The 15853-nt window shown below is 46.3% G+C and overlaps 1 protein-coding gene and 1 long non-coding RNA gene across 11 annotated transcripts in view; one reads left to right on the top strand and one right to left on the bottom strand.

Moving 5' to 3' along the window:
- The window catches only part of NDRG2 (NDRG family member 2), a 40075-nt gene extending 39315 nt beyond the window's left edge, over nucleotides 1–760 (bottom strand). For 3 of the 10 annotated variants that reach the window (XM_083708241.1, XM_083708245.1, XM_083708243.1), the window contains exon 1: nucleotides 579–706. The gene's annotated coding sequence lies outside the window, so the exon portion shown is untranslated. Of the gene's footprint in view, nucleotides 1–209 lie in introns of all 10 variants that reach the window. The other 7 variants (XM_083708244.1, XM_083708247.1, XM_083708239.1 and 4 more) reach the window with 5 other exon arrangements.
- Nucleotides 761–778: 18 nt separating this feature from the next.
- On the top strand, nucleotides 779–15255 carry LOC310829727. Its single transcript, XR_014557338.1, has 4 exons — nucleotides 779–1455; nucleotides 1683–1891; nucleotides 8458–12138; nucleotides 13522–15255. It is a non-coding gene; the product is annotated as an uncharacterized lncRNA (long non-coding RNA).
- The last annotated feature ends 598 nt before the right edge of the window (nucleotides 15256–15853 follow it).

Genomic DNA, 15853 nt, shown 5'->3' with positions numbered 1-15853 from the left:
CTGGGGGGGGGGGGGAGGGAGGGGTGCCTCCCATCCGGAGTGTTTTTCCATTTGACATTTGAGTCTGTTGATCGTGTCAATCGCAAAGCGAATCGAGGAAGCGGGCAGGAAATCAAATCAAAGCAGCTCATGGCGCGGGCGAGGAGGAGGAGGATGAGAAGGGAGGGGGTTCCTACACACACACAAGACATTTCCCCGAAAATACTCACAGCAATAGCAACGAAAAGCAACAGAGGATTCTTCTGGTTTTGGTTGTGTGTGTGTTTTTTTAAGAGGCGGGGGGCGGGAGGCGGCTTTTGTATAGTTAGCTCTAGGGAGGTTAGGCACCCGATTTAGGGGTGTGCGCGGGGGGAGGGAAGCGGGAGACTCTGCCTGCAGGGGCATTTAATCTCCTATAAAACTAGGCAACATCTGGCAACAGATTTCTCCTCCCTCCCTTTCGGGGTGCTCGCAAGGGATCGGGGGAGGTCAGAGGCGAAGAAGAAGAAGGAGCGGGGGATAGGAAAAAAGGACAGCCGCGCTTTGCAGACTGGCAGCCCCTCCCACCCACAAAATGTCACCCCCTGTTTTTCTGGTACCCACTGTCCGCGCGTCTGTCTGTCTGTCTGTCTGTCTGCCTCCCTCTCGTCCGCGGCGGCTGCGCTCGGTCGCTCCGTCTGTCTTTCCACCTTCACTTGCCTTTGACTCTCTGACTGCAAACACCACCTCCCCCCACCCCCAGGGAGAGACCCCTCCCCCCAGATCCCCTCCCCCCAGCTCCGCCTCTGCCAATCCAGATTGCCAACAAGGAAGGGAAAGGGGGTGGGGGGAGGAAATCAGGGGAGGGGAAGAAGGAGGGGGAGGAGAGACCGGCAACCATCTTTCCCCAGATCCTTGGTAACAAAGGGGGATCCCTACAAAGGCAGAGAAAGACCCCCCTCTCCTCTCGGGGTGACCCGTCCCGAGCACCTCCCTCCCCGAAGACACCCAGATTCGGTTCGAGCGCAGTATACTTTTTTTAAAAATGTACGTGCAAATGCAAAATGGGGCGAAACAATGTGTGGGGAGCGGAGACCCTGCGCCCCCTACAGGGCAAAGGTCCTCGAATCCCCCCCCCCACCGCAACCTATGGCCAACCCTAGGGGGCGTTCCCGAAAGCAGAGAACAGCCAAAACAAAACCTGTAGTAGTTAATCCGGAACTAATAATGAAATAAAATAATAATCGCTCAGTCGCACAACCGATCCCGTCTCCCCTTGCAGTAATCTCAGCGAGGATTACAGAGCTCCAGTTAAGCGCCAGGCTCAGCTGAGGCACAGAAGCAGCAGCTATTTTGGAATGGGAGCCCCGGAAAACGTGGAAGAGGCGGCACCGCCGAGCATGTGCAAAATGCATTTCCGCTCAGCTGTTAGCAACCGGAGCCCATCTTCACAAATCTTGAGATTAGGTAGCAGGCAGCGCTTGATCTTTAAAATAGGTGAATCTTCAAAATCTATATTGAAGTAGCACTCCCTGCATTTGTCAGATATAGGTTGTTTGCGGGGGGGGGGGGACTGCCCAGGATTCCTCTCTAGGTTTCAGGAAACACTCTGCACATGCTCTTACGTGCTCTCAAAGAAAAAGGGTTCCAGGAGAGAAGGTTTGATTTCCTAGCAGGCTTGGCGTCTTGGTATAACTCTTCTTCCTCCTCTTGCTTTTTTAAAGTTAACTACAGGGTACCAATTATCCCCCCCCCCCCCCTATGATGAACCTGGGTCAACATAAAAGATCCAGAGTCAGATTTCAACTTAACCATCAACTCGCTGAATGCTGCCAAGCATGTCTCTCTGGTCTGTAGCTTCAATCTGCCCATCAAAACTTGCAGTCAGATGAGACAAGAAAAATCCCTCTTTGAAATGCATGTTTATTCAGAGGTAAGTTCCACTACTGACTCCCAGTGAAGGATTTTGAAGCTTTAAAATCCACACATGCCTTCAAACAAACAGCGATTTCATGGTGGTCGATTCCCAGCTCTAAAACTCTCTTCCTCTTGGAAGTTCACCAAATGTTGAGCCTGAGCATTTTAGGATTCTGATGTTGGTGTCAGAGATGAAATGAAATGTTGTTCTGTTTCAACATTTGGAAAAAATACACCTGTGTTTAATTTTTCTTTTGAAAAGGGTGGGGGGGGGGCAAATGCAACAAAGCTTGTTTTGCGCATGTTGAAGTGGGTTGAAGTAATATACACTATGATCTATAGAACTCTTCTCCATAAGACCATCAACACCCAGAGCCTAAAATTACTTAACTGCGTCTTAAAGCAACCATCTTGCCAAATTCAGTTGGTCTTCCCCCACCCTGCTGGGTTCATCCCCAGGCCATATATCCAACAGCATCCATAACCATGGACATAGCTGGGGGAGGGGGCAATCAAAATCAATGCAGATCTGAGCTTCTGCCCCAGTAACAAAAGCCTCCCCCCAAAAAAAATCCTCACTGCGCCCATGTCTATAACTGGGAAGACGAAAGCCTTTGCACAAAATAATCAAGTGATTATTAATAATAAACCATGGTTTTGCTTACTGTTAGATGCAAAGGGGTTCTCAGGCAAGCTCTCCTGTTTCATGGGGAAGGATATTAGCTCAGAGGTAGAACATCTGCTATGAATGTAGAAGATCTCAGGTTCAACCCCGGCTTTTCCATTTAGGGCTGGGAATGTCCCTGTCTGGAATCTTGGAGATCCCTTGCTAGTCAGTGCAGAAATTGTTCAGCTTGATAGACCAATAATTTTACAGAGGGTCCCCCTCTTTTTTTTAAAAAAAGTGCCAAGGTCCTGTATACCTGAAGGAGCGTCTCCACCCCCATCGTTCAGCTGAGATCCAGCTCCGAGGGCCTTCTGGCGGTTCCCTCATTGCGAGAAGTAAGGTTACAGGGAACCAGGCAGAGGCCTTCTCTGTAGTGGCGCCTGCCCTGTGGAACGCCCTCCCAGCAGATGTCAAGGCAATAAACAACTATTTTACTTTTAAAAGACAACTGAAGGCGGCCCTCTTTAGGGAAGTTTTTAATGTCTGATGCTGTATTGTTTTTAATCTTCAGTTGGAAGCCGCCCAGAGTGGTTGGGGAAATCCAGCCAGATGGGCGGGGTATAAATAATAAATAATAAATTATTATTATTATTAATTACACCAGTGTAGTTACATTCACAGGCCAGAATACTGGGAGATAGGAGCAGGTTTGTTTTATTTATTTATTTAAAAAAATGAGCAACTGTGTAGCAGGGTGCCTGTATCTTTCCCCTTATCTACCTTGGTTAGTTCTGTTGCAATAATTTTGAGGTTAAGCACGTTTCTGAGCCAGATTGACTAACCTTACCGGGGCGGGGGGGGGGGGGCAGTTCCCAGCATTTGGTTGCAAAAAGCCATGCTCAAAACACAGAACCTGGGATGCAGCCTTGATTTTTAATGTCTGGAGTCACCAAAGGCATGGGCTAGGTTCAGTTCACATCTCAAAGGAGTCACATCTCAAAGGGTCTCCTTTATTTTGCACCACATAAATCTATGAGCTCCATTCAGCTCTGTAGGGAAAAGACCTGCATTTTAGGGACAATGTTGCAGTGCAGGCAAAAGCTGCATCCAAGCAGTGGATGGATGGACCAGCTATCTGGAAGGATGAACACCCATCATCTATCACCCGGTGGTTTGAAGATCTCACCGCCCTTTCTTACAATCACCCCAGTTTCATTTAGGCCCCTGTTTGGACTGCTTATATTAATGTATACGTTTAAATTGATGGGATATTCTTATTTTCCACATCATCTGGCAAAGGACTTCCTCTTTTTAAAATTATTAACATTAGCTTGTATTTTTCCTTCCTCTTTTCTGTTGCAAATTAGGGAAGGAGGCAGAGATTGACGGAGAGAACTGAAAAGCCAAGGCCCAGAATATCCTGGGCAGGGAGGCAGTTCTCTGGGGAGACCCATCCCTTTCTTTGGCTTTCCAAAGGAGGCTTGTTTGGACCCTTCTTTTCTTGATGCTTAGTAGGACTCTTTTTGAGGTTGTTCTATTTTATAAATTAGAGCCTCTGTTTTAGTGCTGTTTTATTACTGCTATGGATTTGTTGCTGTTGCTTTTGAACTGTAGTTTTGTATGTGTTATATATACAAAACTAGTCGTGTGTGTGTGTGTGTGTGTGTGTGTGTGTCTGTCTGTCTCTATCTATTTGTCTCCGCCTTGAGTATTCCTTGAGTGTGTGTGTGTGTGTGTGTGTGTGTGTGTGTGTACACACACACACACACAACTACCTTGAGTAGCAGGATGTAAATACCATAAATAAATATTATGAAGGAAATTCCTTGTTCTTTCGGAAAGCTCACAGGTGGGCCATGGGCCAGTCACTGTCTTTCAACTTAACCTTGCTCACAGGACTATTGTAAGGACAGAAGATGGGGGCAGGACTGCACATACTGCCTTGAGTGTCGTGTAACCAAAATGAAAACTGCTATGTGGCCTTGTATGCACATTTTCCACAATCCTGTCCTAGGATAAAACACTCAAGCCAATAGCCAGGGTCTCCCCAGTGATCCGTGTCACTGCTCTTAATAGAGCCCCACTTTATTGTCATCTATCAGGTGCTAGATGACATCTGCCCCAGTTTTTGCACTCCTGCAAATGCAGTGAAAACCATAGGATGCTGGAATCTTTTACTACCCCAGTAGGTTGCTGCCACTACAGCACGGCTGTGCACGGTTGTTACGATAAGAGAGACGCTGTGCCTCTCTTGTGCCCACGTAAAGCAGCACACATAGTGAACTCTGTGTGACTACGTTTCGAAGCATAACCTCTTCTCCGCAGCCGTGAGTGTCAGAGAGCTGCTTCTCTCCCAGCTTCCTAACTTTTCTCAGTTCACAGCTAGTGGCTGCGTCCTGTTCCTAACCCACCCACTTAAATGTTGCTTTTTCTGGCAGGGCTGGGTGGGACTGTTTTGCCTGGCACATTCTTTGGGCAAGTCTAGCTGGTCAAACCAGTTGGGCCCTGTACTGCTTGCATCCTGGACTAATCCTAGTGAAGGATCACAAGACACACACACACACACACACAGAGAGAGAGAGAGAGAGAGAGTGAGAGAGTGCTGCTATACATGGCTGCTACTAACTCTCTGGTGTTGGTGCAACCCGACATCCAGCACCCTTTACAAACTTTTCTATTTCCCTGCTGAAATACTTTGCTTAGCAACCTAAGAATGACATTGGTTGACTGTTGGTATTGAGCCCCTAACCCATACCACCCCAACTTGCTATCAATGTGGAGCTGAAATATGAATTGAGGTCCACACTGTAGCCACAGCAGACATTTAAAGCCCATGACTTTCTCCAAAGAATCTTGTGAACTGGGCTTTGTTAAGGGTGCTGGATATTGTAGCTCTGTGAGGGGTAAACTACAGTTCTCAGGGTTTTTTTGGAGAAGTCATTTGCTTTAAATGAGTGGTATGGATGTGATTTCAATGTGAAGTTAAATGCATCAGGGCATCCAAAATACAGGGTTCTCTCATATATGTCTGTCTGTCTGTCTGTCTGTCTATCATCTATCTATCATCTATATCTATCTATCTATCTATCTATCTATCTATCTATCTATCTATATCTATCTATCTATCTATCTATCTATCTATCTATCTATCTATCTATCATCTATCTATATCTATCTATCTATCATCTATCTATCTATCTATCATCTATCTATCTATCTATCATCTATCTATATCTATCATCTATCTATCTAGTGCAAATAGCATCAGCTGGAGATCAACTCAGATTAATGGAATCAGAACAGGCATTGAGGAGGGCTTTTAACCCTTTAACTCCTTCAGAAGACAGAGGGTGCCAACCCCCCAGTTCTCTCTCCCCTTCCTTCCAGTGTATGAACCCAGTGGCTCCCCTGCTGTGGTCTTAAGCAACACCCCTCTTCCAAAGTTGATACTTGCTTTGGGTCGCTTCCAGACAACCTCTTTAATGAGCCTTCATCCTGATTTGTTTTAGGAGAGATTAGGCAGCCTTGCATCATCAAGCAAAGTGTTGCATCACACTTTCCAGGGCATTTTCCCTTCCGTTCTGCAAAAAAAGTCAGTTGTTTGGGAGAAATGAGTTTGTTTCACAAGAGCCCCAAATCAGCTAGAATTGGGCAGCTTGCTGAGATGTGATGGGATACCATTTGAAAATAGTGACCATAAGCCCCTTTTGGTGATATTAGTGGGGCAAATCCTCCAATTCATTGATATTTGCTTTGGGGCGCTTCCAGTTAGTCGCTGTTTTCAGGCGGGATTCCACCCTACACTGGCAAATTCAGGTTGTGCTATTACAGTTTATTTGGGACTCCTGCACAACCAAGTCACTTCCTCCATAGATCAGGCTTCTTTGCAATAAGGAAAATGACAAAAAAAGCTGTAAGATCACACTTGTTTTGACAGAATGTCACCCACTCTCTCCACATAAAGGATGAATAGCCAACATGTCATCTAATCTCCCTGCAAACATATCAGGGTGAATTCTCAATACACAGCTTGTCTCGAAGCACCCTTGGTGATCCTTCAGAGGATGGGTTTTCTTCAGGGTTGTGTTAGCAGGGAAGGAAAGTGTCAAATTTGCTTTCTCGTATGCCTGCTCTGATCCAGGTAATTCTCATGTGCACAGAGCTGATACAATTTGCCTTTTGAACAAACCTTAAAGGAATAATAATAATAATAATAATAATAATAATAATAATAATTTATTACAGTGGTACCTCGGGTTACAAACACCTCGGGTTACAGACACTTCAGGTTACAGACTCTGCTAACCTGGAAGTAGTACATCGAGTTAAGAATTTTACCTCAGAATGAGAACAGAAATTGTGCGGCGGCAGCGGGAGGCCCCATTAGCTAAAGTGGTACCTCAGGTAAAGAACAGTTTCAGGTTAAGAACGGACCTCCGGAACGAATTAAGTTCGTAACCAGAGGTACCACTGTATTTATACCCCACCCATCTGGTTGGGTTTCCCCAGCCACTCTGGGCAGCTTCCAACAAGAGATCAAGAGATTAAAAATACATTAAAACATCAATCATTAAAAACTTCCCTAAACAGGGCTGCCTTCAGATGTCTTCTAAACGTCAGATAGTTGTTTATTTCTTTGACATCTGATGGGACGGTGTTCCACAGGGCGGGTGCCACTACCGAGAAGGCCCTCTGCCTGGTTCCCTGTAACTTGGCTTCTCGCAGTGAGGGAACCGGCAGAAGGCCCTCGGTGCTAGACCTCAGTGTCCAGGCTGAATGATGTGGGTGGAGATGCTCCTTCAAGTATACTGGGCCAAGGCTGTTTAGGGCTTTAAAGGTCAGCACCAACACTTTGAATTGTGCTCAGAAACGTACTGGGAGCCAATGTACATCTTTCAAGATCTTGGTCTTGGTAGCTGCTCCCAGTCACCAGTCTGGCTGCCACTTTCTGGATTAGTTGTAGTTTCCGGATCACCTTCAAAGGTAGCCCCATGTAGAGCATGTTGCAGTAGTCCAAGCGGGAGATAACTGGAGCATGCACCACTCTGGCGAGACAGTCCGCGGGCAGGTAGGGTCTCAGCCTGTGTACCAGATGGAGCTGGTAGACAGCTGCCCTGGACACAGAATTGACCTGCGCCTCCATGGACAGCTGTGAGTCCAAAATGACTCCCAGGCTGCACACCTGCTCCTTCAGGGGCACAGTTGCTCTATTCAGGACCAGGGAGTCCCCCCACCCCCCCAAAACAGTACTTCTGTCTTGTCAGGATTAAACTTCAATCCGTTATCCGCCATCTATCCTGCAGCCACCTCCAGGCACTCAAACAGGACCTTCATCGCCTTCACTGGTTCTGATTTGAAAGAGAGGTAGAGCTGGGTATCATTTGCATACTGATGAACACCCAGCCCATACCCCCTGATGATCTCTCCCAGTGGCTTCATGTAGATGTTAAAAAGCATGGGGGAGAGGATGGAACCCTGAGGGGTCTGAACACTCACCCCCCAACACCACTTTCTGGACACGGCCCAGGAGAAAAGAGCGGAACCACTGTATAACAGTGCCCCCAGCTCCCAGCCCCTCAAGATGGTCCAGAAGGATGTTATGGTCGATGGTGTCAAAGGCCGCTGTTGCAAAGACACATTTAAAGTCCAGTGGAGTTTAGCCCCAAGTCATGTCACATCTTGACTGTAGCATGGCATCAGGCCTGGCCTACATGATTTCATAGGTATATGCATTATCCCTGAGCATGCGAAAAATGCTTTCCCTTCACTAGCAAGTAACTAGGACCAGCTCCCTCTTCACCCCTGCTGCCACATATCTGCAGGCAGTCGGTTTTTGAGGGCAGCTGTGGAGCCTCAGCGTCACTCGCATTGGGAACTTAGCACAAAGAGTGTATCTTCTGTAGCGAATTCTTTTTAAAGCGAGACAAAACAAACGTATACCTCATTTATTTTGTCATTCTTTTTTTATTTGCAAGGTTTATTACCACAAAAAAGAGATCAAGATGACATGAACAAAAGTCCAATGAAGCAACCATAATAAAAGCCCATTTGAAGCATTCTGAGGATTGGTAGCAGTGGCGTCACGGTGCAAATTATGTATTTAAAAGTTTAGAATTCAAATGATTCAGCCTCATATTCCTTTCAGTCAGGTTTATGGAACAATGCAGATCTCAGCCGCAGAGGACACCAGACACCGGGACAAGACAGCCTGACTTTAGCAGCAGAGTTCTGGGTACCATAAAAGGGCAGGGAATTGTTAGTTATTTAGTTTAGATTTTTACCATCTTGGGGGCTTCCTGCCTCTGGCACCAAAGCATCTAGAAACACACAAATACGGATATAGATATATCTGGCAGTGGGCAAGTTCACAAAGAGCTGTTTTAGACTTGAGGGATGCAGTATCTGGTATGAAAACACCTGGGATGTGGTCCCATTCTTTTTCTCTTGCCCATATCTCCACCAAACAGAAGGCCCCATCGCTGAAAGAAGTGAGGACTGGAACATCACAGTAGTGGCCTCATGGAATTCACTTCCTCCTGAGGTGAGCAAATACTCTTCACTGTTGTTCCTCAGAAAACAATGTAAGGCTTTATACCTTTCAGCAGGCTTTTTAGCAAGCCAGCAATTTCCTGAGAGCTGAGGAGAACACTTTTCTACCTGAATTGAAATAAGCACATTCCACTATTGTACCTGAGAAAAGTTTGGTTTTTAAGAGGGAGAGTGAACTACTCGTAGCAGAGAGCACCCCTGTGATTCTGTATCAGTCCCTTTTATGAGCAAGTTTTCTGATTGGAAGGCTCAGAGCACTGTGTTACACAGAGACGCACCAGGCAGCTTCCTCTAATTTTGTTGCATCTGTCCACAAGGGAGTACACCTTCCGATGCAGAGGTGCAGCAGAATTTATTGTTCCAGCCCTGACTCCTTTCCATGAGAAGCTGATTTAAAGAAGGCAAGGCCAGAGCAGTAAATCATACAGAGAGACAGCGGGCAGCCTCCCCTGTGAATGGGTGTTTTAGGCTCATAAAAAGTCCCTCATGATTTAATAATTATCACTGTGGCAGTTGTTTCATGGCACACAGTCTGTGAATTACTAAACTGAGCCAGTAAGCTATGGTGGGTTGGAACTTGGTTGTTAAGCCAGGGAGTTTGTGCTTATTATCATTCTTCTGAAGTTTTATTTTGTGCTATAATTTTTAAGGAGGATTTTTCTTCACCGTAAGTCGCTATGAGCTGAAGTAGTCAATGTAAAAATTCCTCATTAATAAGCCTTCATCGTCTCTCCATTACAGAAAGAGGTTGCCTACACCAGACACTCTTTGAACCAAACACTTTTCAGTGTAGGCAGTTCACACAATCAGCACTGTGCTGCTGAGTTGCCACGACTGGTTTCTCAGTGCTCACTCAGTAACAAAGTATAAACGCAGGTGACCCTCATGTCTCCCGGTCCATCACTGAATGATTCTGAGAGGTGTGAACGCACACAATATTTGGATTTTTTTTCCTGAAGGAAGTGGATGTTTATTTTTATTTATTTGAACATTTGTAAATGACACATTCATATAAAATACCACAGGATGAGATAAGACCTAAAAAACAATATAAAACATGTCAAGCACTTAAACAAAAGTTGTTTGCAAATGAACACCCCTAGCAATGGGAGCAGGGCTGGAATTATTGGTGGTGGGGAGGTTGGACTTGATGAAATCCACAAGGCCCACCCTTTGATTTCCCTTTAATTTTATCTGAATCAAGCACTCCCGTAGTTTTACAGAAGTGTTACTAAGGGGGCTACCACAAAAATACCCCTCCATCCCTTCTGTAATTTGAACGCTGGACTAGAGGCCATCTAGATATTTTGGCACTTGAGTTAGAAAATCCAAATGGCATCACCCAGCCAGTGGGGAATAAATCCTTGGCCATGTGTCCGATAAGCCCTGCCTCTCATTGTCAACATCCGATTTTGGAGTTGGAATCTGGACCTTTGTGTCTCTTCTCAGAAACGCCAACCTAGACTTTGGAGAGAATTCCTCGCTCTTCTTTCTCTCTTCCTCGCACCCTTCCACCCCACTTTTTTCTCTTCTTCTTGGACTCGCTTCTGGGACATTTTGTTCCTGGCCTGCAATGCAACAGAAGCCCGCCTCAGCTGGACTCTGCTCTTTTCTCCTCCTCCTCCTCCTCCTCCTCTTGCTCTTTAGCTCCAAAGGGGAGCACCCGAAGAAAAGAGAAGGCCTCTGGTTTCTACAGGACACACAACAATACATGGTTTGTGGTGGAACCTCCTCCCTGGCGGATTTGAAAGGAAGCAGGGCATGCAAGCAGTCCTTAGTAAAGAGTGAGTGGCTTGGGCTTCATTTGGAAAAGAGGGAGCAGCCAAGGGCTATCTGGGGAACGGGCTGTGTGTGCAATAGACCCAGCCCTCGAGGTGGACTTCCTGGCAGTTGGCCAGTGTGGCAGGGACACGTGGAGGGTGGGATGCAGAGACATGGAGACGGAGGGGGCAGCGTTAAGGTGGGTAATGCGGTTGGCACTGGCCTCTCCCACCCCCTTGGCTCAGGCTCAGAGAGGCTGGCAGGGGAAGCTGCAAAACAAGTCGAGGGGGGTCGGATCGGAGACAAGGAGCGTCTCTAAAAATAGGACACTTGGCAGAGCATGTGAGGCAAACAAGGATTGATTTAAAGAGACACCAGAGCAGGCATGGGGCGTGGGAGACACCAGCCCTTTAAAATGGGGCCCCAAACACACATAACCCCCCACGCGGGGCAATGGGCAGAGCTAATCCCTCCTCTGGTCTACATGAGCCCATCTGTTCCCAAGGCATAAAAAGGGGCATTTTTATTGGAGGAAGAGTGGGAGGCAGCGAGATGCTTGAAACTCCCCTGGGCACTTGGATGAAACAGGAGGAAGTGTGGTCAACAGAAGGAAAGATGGGAAATTCATCCCTTGAGTTCCCTGGGATGGGAGAGTGTGACCTAGTGGGTAGTGCAGGTGTTTTTGTGTGTGTGCGGACTCCAGGGCTCTCTTCCAGGCTTGGATTGGTAACGTTGGGCTTAGCTATGCATCATGGTGGGTGGTTTGGCAGCCAAGGGGTACACAGTGTAACACCAAGATACTGGACATGGATTAGATTTCGGCTCCTCTTAATCACTTTGCTGTGGGTGTATTCTTCCCAACCCTTCCACTGTGTTCCTATAAAGTGAGGGTGGTATATCCACACGGGTGCGTGGTTTGAATATGGCAACAGGTGACAGTAAATTGTTCCAGATTAAATAACGGGCTTATTATTTTAGCATCTGCAGGCTGGAAAGTATGAACCTATCGCAAGGGTGGGAAATCCTCCTTCTATCAAGCCCCATTGGGTTGTATTTCAGTGTGAGGCATAATCAGAAGAGACCCATTGAAATTAATGGGCATGTCTAACTAGGGTTGTCCATTTTTCTTGATTTTACTCTTTTATCTTTTGTAAACCACTTTGACTCTTTTTACAGCCAAGCGGTGTATAAATTTTATGCAATAAGTAAATAACTGAGGTCCATTAGCCTACAAGGTTTAGTGAAGGAAATGAAGGGCAGCAACGGGCAAATCTGCCAATTTCGATTTCTGGCAGTATTTCATTTTTGCAATCTTTAAGTTCAGTGCTCCCACATTCCCACATCAGGTTGTTTTTTTTTTAATTCCTCATGAAAATTCACTAGCATTTTACTATGAATTTTTATCCTAATATAATCATTTCTTAATATACACAGAGTGGCTGGGGAAACCCAGCCAGATGGGAGGGGTATAAATAATAAAATTATTATTGTTGTTATTATGTTGGGATGCAATTTTGCCAATTATTGCAGAGCAGTTTCCCCCAATCGAATGCATTTTTGATATGTTGTTTTCACCGATCTATTCATTTTTATGCACACTTTGTCCTAGCTGGTCTATGCCTCTTTGGTATATATTACTAGCCGGCACTGCAAAACTTGGAGAAGTGTATGGCTGTTCTTGTGTTCATGCATTCTTTGGGGAAGAGAGAGAATGAGGTAGGAAGTCCTCCTTTAAATGTGAACTAAGTTTAATTTCTCCCTATTCCCAGCGGAGGGTCGAGGTCTTTGACTTGGCACTCCTGACCTCCATTTAAACCTGGGTGAGTCCGACGCAAAGGAGAGCCGCGCTCCTACGCTTTTAACAATTGCGAAGGAAAGAGGAGCTTTTGCCAGGGGGTGGGAATAAGATGCAGCAGCTGATGTGCCCTGTTCTCAACAAGCATTTACAAGATGCCCGTTAATTATTTGAAGAGTGAAACTGTCTGGGAGCCAGGACTCCGTGTCAAGTGATTTTAAGATCCCATCCCAATGAACCACTCCTGAATACCCTTTAAGCACTCTTTAATAGTGAAAGAGGGATAGAAAGCAGCTCTTTCAAACTTTGGCAATTAACTCCTGCATAGGTGAATTCTAATCCTTATTAATAACTGGAAGCACAGACCCGGCAAGTGGTAGCTGTACTCTAACACAGAGTACAGGAATGTGCTTATTTATACATAATTCTTGCTCTCTTGGTGTTCCGTCCACAACAGACATGCTTCCTTGAGTGAAAGTATGTTGAAGAAGCAGAGTGCCCCAAGGGATATTCTAGATCCAAATATTTAACAGAGAGCACGATCACTTAGGGAGTCTTGCCTTATGCAGTGCAGGTAATGTGGAGGCCTTTCCCCTAACCCAGGCATAGGCAAACTTGGCCCTCCAGATGTTTTGGGACTACAACTCCCATGATCCCTAGCTAATAGGACCAGTGGTCATGGATGATGGGAAATACAGTCCCAAAACATCCGGAGGGCCGAGTTTGCCTATGCCTGCATCCTTATGAGATCCTCTGTTTTTGCTGGGCACGGGAAGGATCTCTTTGAGGAGTAATGCTTTGGGGCGGGGGGGTGTGAGGAGGCAAATTCTCTGTGCCTTGAACAGTCAAGCCCTTAAGAGGTAGCAATTCAACAGGTGTATTCTTGAGGAAAACTTCACCTGTTGAGCTTCTTCTTTTGAACCCCTCTCAACAGGCACAGCAAGGCAAGGGCCGGCTCTCAATGGAGGGAACAGTTAGCAGCTGCCCTTGCAAAGATCCTCCGTTCCTGACTTCCTCCCACCTCCCACCCGTGTGAGGCTTTGGCTGGTCACCGAGCCAGGGCTCTGGGTAAGGCGACTTTTCCCAGTGAAGAGAACAAAAGATCTGATGCCAAGCGCTATGAAGGGGTGTGTGTGCGCGCAGGAGAGCGAGCGAAAAGACTTCTCAATGCCCTATTGTGCGCCAGGGCTGGCCTGCCAAGGCGTGGGGCTGGCAGGCTCGACAAACAGCAGCCCCCTTATCCTATTCTTCTCAGCTTATGTCTGGCCCTGGAGCTTCCCAGCGACTTGTCAAGGGGGTCCTCTGCTGAGGGAAGGCCTCTCATGCGGGGGTGGGGTGGGGGAGAGAGAACCTTTCGAAAGGGTGGATGAGGAAGGGAATCTGGATAGGCCTCGCTGTGGGGATGGTTTCCATGGCAATTTGGGGAAGGGGGTGGTGGTGTATGAGTCCAAAAGGAACTGGCTTTGAGCCTGGAAACGTGTTGGCACCAAGTGGCAAGCAGCCAGGAGCAGCAGACCAGAGCCGGATCTATTCCACTCCTCTTGCACCCTCGGGCTGCCCTGGGATCAAAGCTGATGGAGGGGGGGAAGCCCCTTGGAGTGTTCACCTTGCTCCGATTTGGGAACGGGCAGATGGCGTGGGGTGGGAAGGGTTGTGTGTGTGTACGTGCATGCATGCACACAGTGGTTGCTTCGTTCCTTCACCAGCTTCCTCCTGTGCCTGCCAGACTTTTAAGCCCAGGTGGGAGCGTTTGCCAGAGGTGGATGAAATCCTCCCTCACTCGAAACATCCGTTTTTGCACGAGGGAGGAATTAACTCCTGCTGCCCGCTGCAGCGGCCCAACTCGGGGTCACGGAGTCACTCACCACTAAGCCAGAGGGGCTTGCCAACTGTACCAATCTCATAAGCTGCCAGCCTCCTGCAAGATTCAGGTCGCACGGTTACAAATATTGTTGTGTATTTATTTGCTTATTATCAGTGTCAGAGTTAAATCGTTTTAAAAGCGGGCAGCTGACCATATGGAACAACCTGTTTATACATAACGAGGGCTTGACGGAGGAGCAGCCATACTAGCAGGGCCCTGCAACAAAATGTTGTGGCGTATCCCTGCTGTGTATGTTACCGTACACGGACGCTGAGGGATTTGAAAAATAATAGTATACGTGATAGCATTCCTGCTCTAACTTGGAGTCTTACTTGAGGTACCTTTTTTGGAAATATGCCCAGGTGCAATTTGTATGCAAGTCTATGAAGTTTCCATGTAACTGACTGCTGGGTTGCTGGGGAGGGTATTTGAGGGTGCAATTGAAGTAACCCCTCCTCTAGCCCGAAAAATCACATTGCAGGGCTTATAAAGGCTACTATATTTCAACATAGTCTTCTAACGTTCAGCAGGGTTATAGTAGTAAACTACACTGCAGGGGTGTTGTGTTTTTTTGTCTTTATTTGCTGTATTTCTTCCATCAAAGCAGCTTACATGTGGTTCCAAGGCATTGACCAGGCCCAGATTCAGCTAGGTGGGAGCATTGTGTATATTCAGACCATATATTACTCTTGTCAGCCCTGTCTGTAATATGAGTGCTAAAAGCAGTTAATTACAAGGTGTTGGGCTGGAGTATTGTTTATGTTGTTTCATTGACATGTGTTTTGTTTTTTGTTTGCTGTTATTGTAATTTTTTGTAGCTTTATTTTAGAACTTATGATTTATGTAGCAGTTTGGTTTTGTCCTTTTTGATATTTTGTCTATTGTTTATGATTACTTTTGTTACATTTGTTATTTTGTATTTTTTTATGTTGTAAGCCACCTTGAGCACGATTTTAATTATACAAATAAAAATAATGCTTGTATGTAAGTTGCTCTTTTTTTCCCAATTTACAAACATGGAGAATAAGGCTGAGAGTTTGGAACTTTCCAAAGGTCCTACACCAGATTCAGCAGTAGAACTGGGCCTTGATTAGGCTCTTCCAGGCCAAACCAGATACTCACTTAGCGATATTGTTTGTGTGACTTTACCACATTCCCTAAGTGGCAAGTGTCTTGTGTGTCTTACCTGTGCCTGTGTAGTATATAATTTATACCAATAACGTGTGCTTGGAGAACCTCTGGCAGCTAAGCAGTACTCAAGCAGTATAGCTTAGCAAAAGATGCTTGTGGACCTTAGCTTTCAAATTCTAAAACCTTGTTGCCCAATTCAAAGTTTTTGCAGAATCTCTGTGACACCACAGCAGGTAAGCTAATGGCATTAAGAGAGCAGGCAGAGAGAACA

This window comes from Podarcis gaigeae, assembly GCF_964106915.1.
Source record: "Podarcis gaigeae genome assembly, chromosome: 13".
Lineage (NCBI taxonomy): Eukaryota > Metazoa > Chordata > Lepidosauria > Squamata > Lacertidae > Podarcis > Podarcis gaigeae.
The sequence above is the reverse complement of the archived record's forward strand: the minus strand, read 5'-3'. Positions and strand labels throughout refer to the sequence as shown.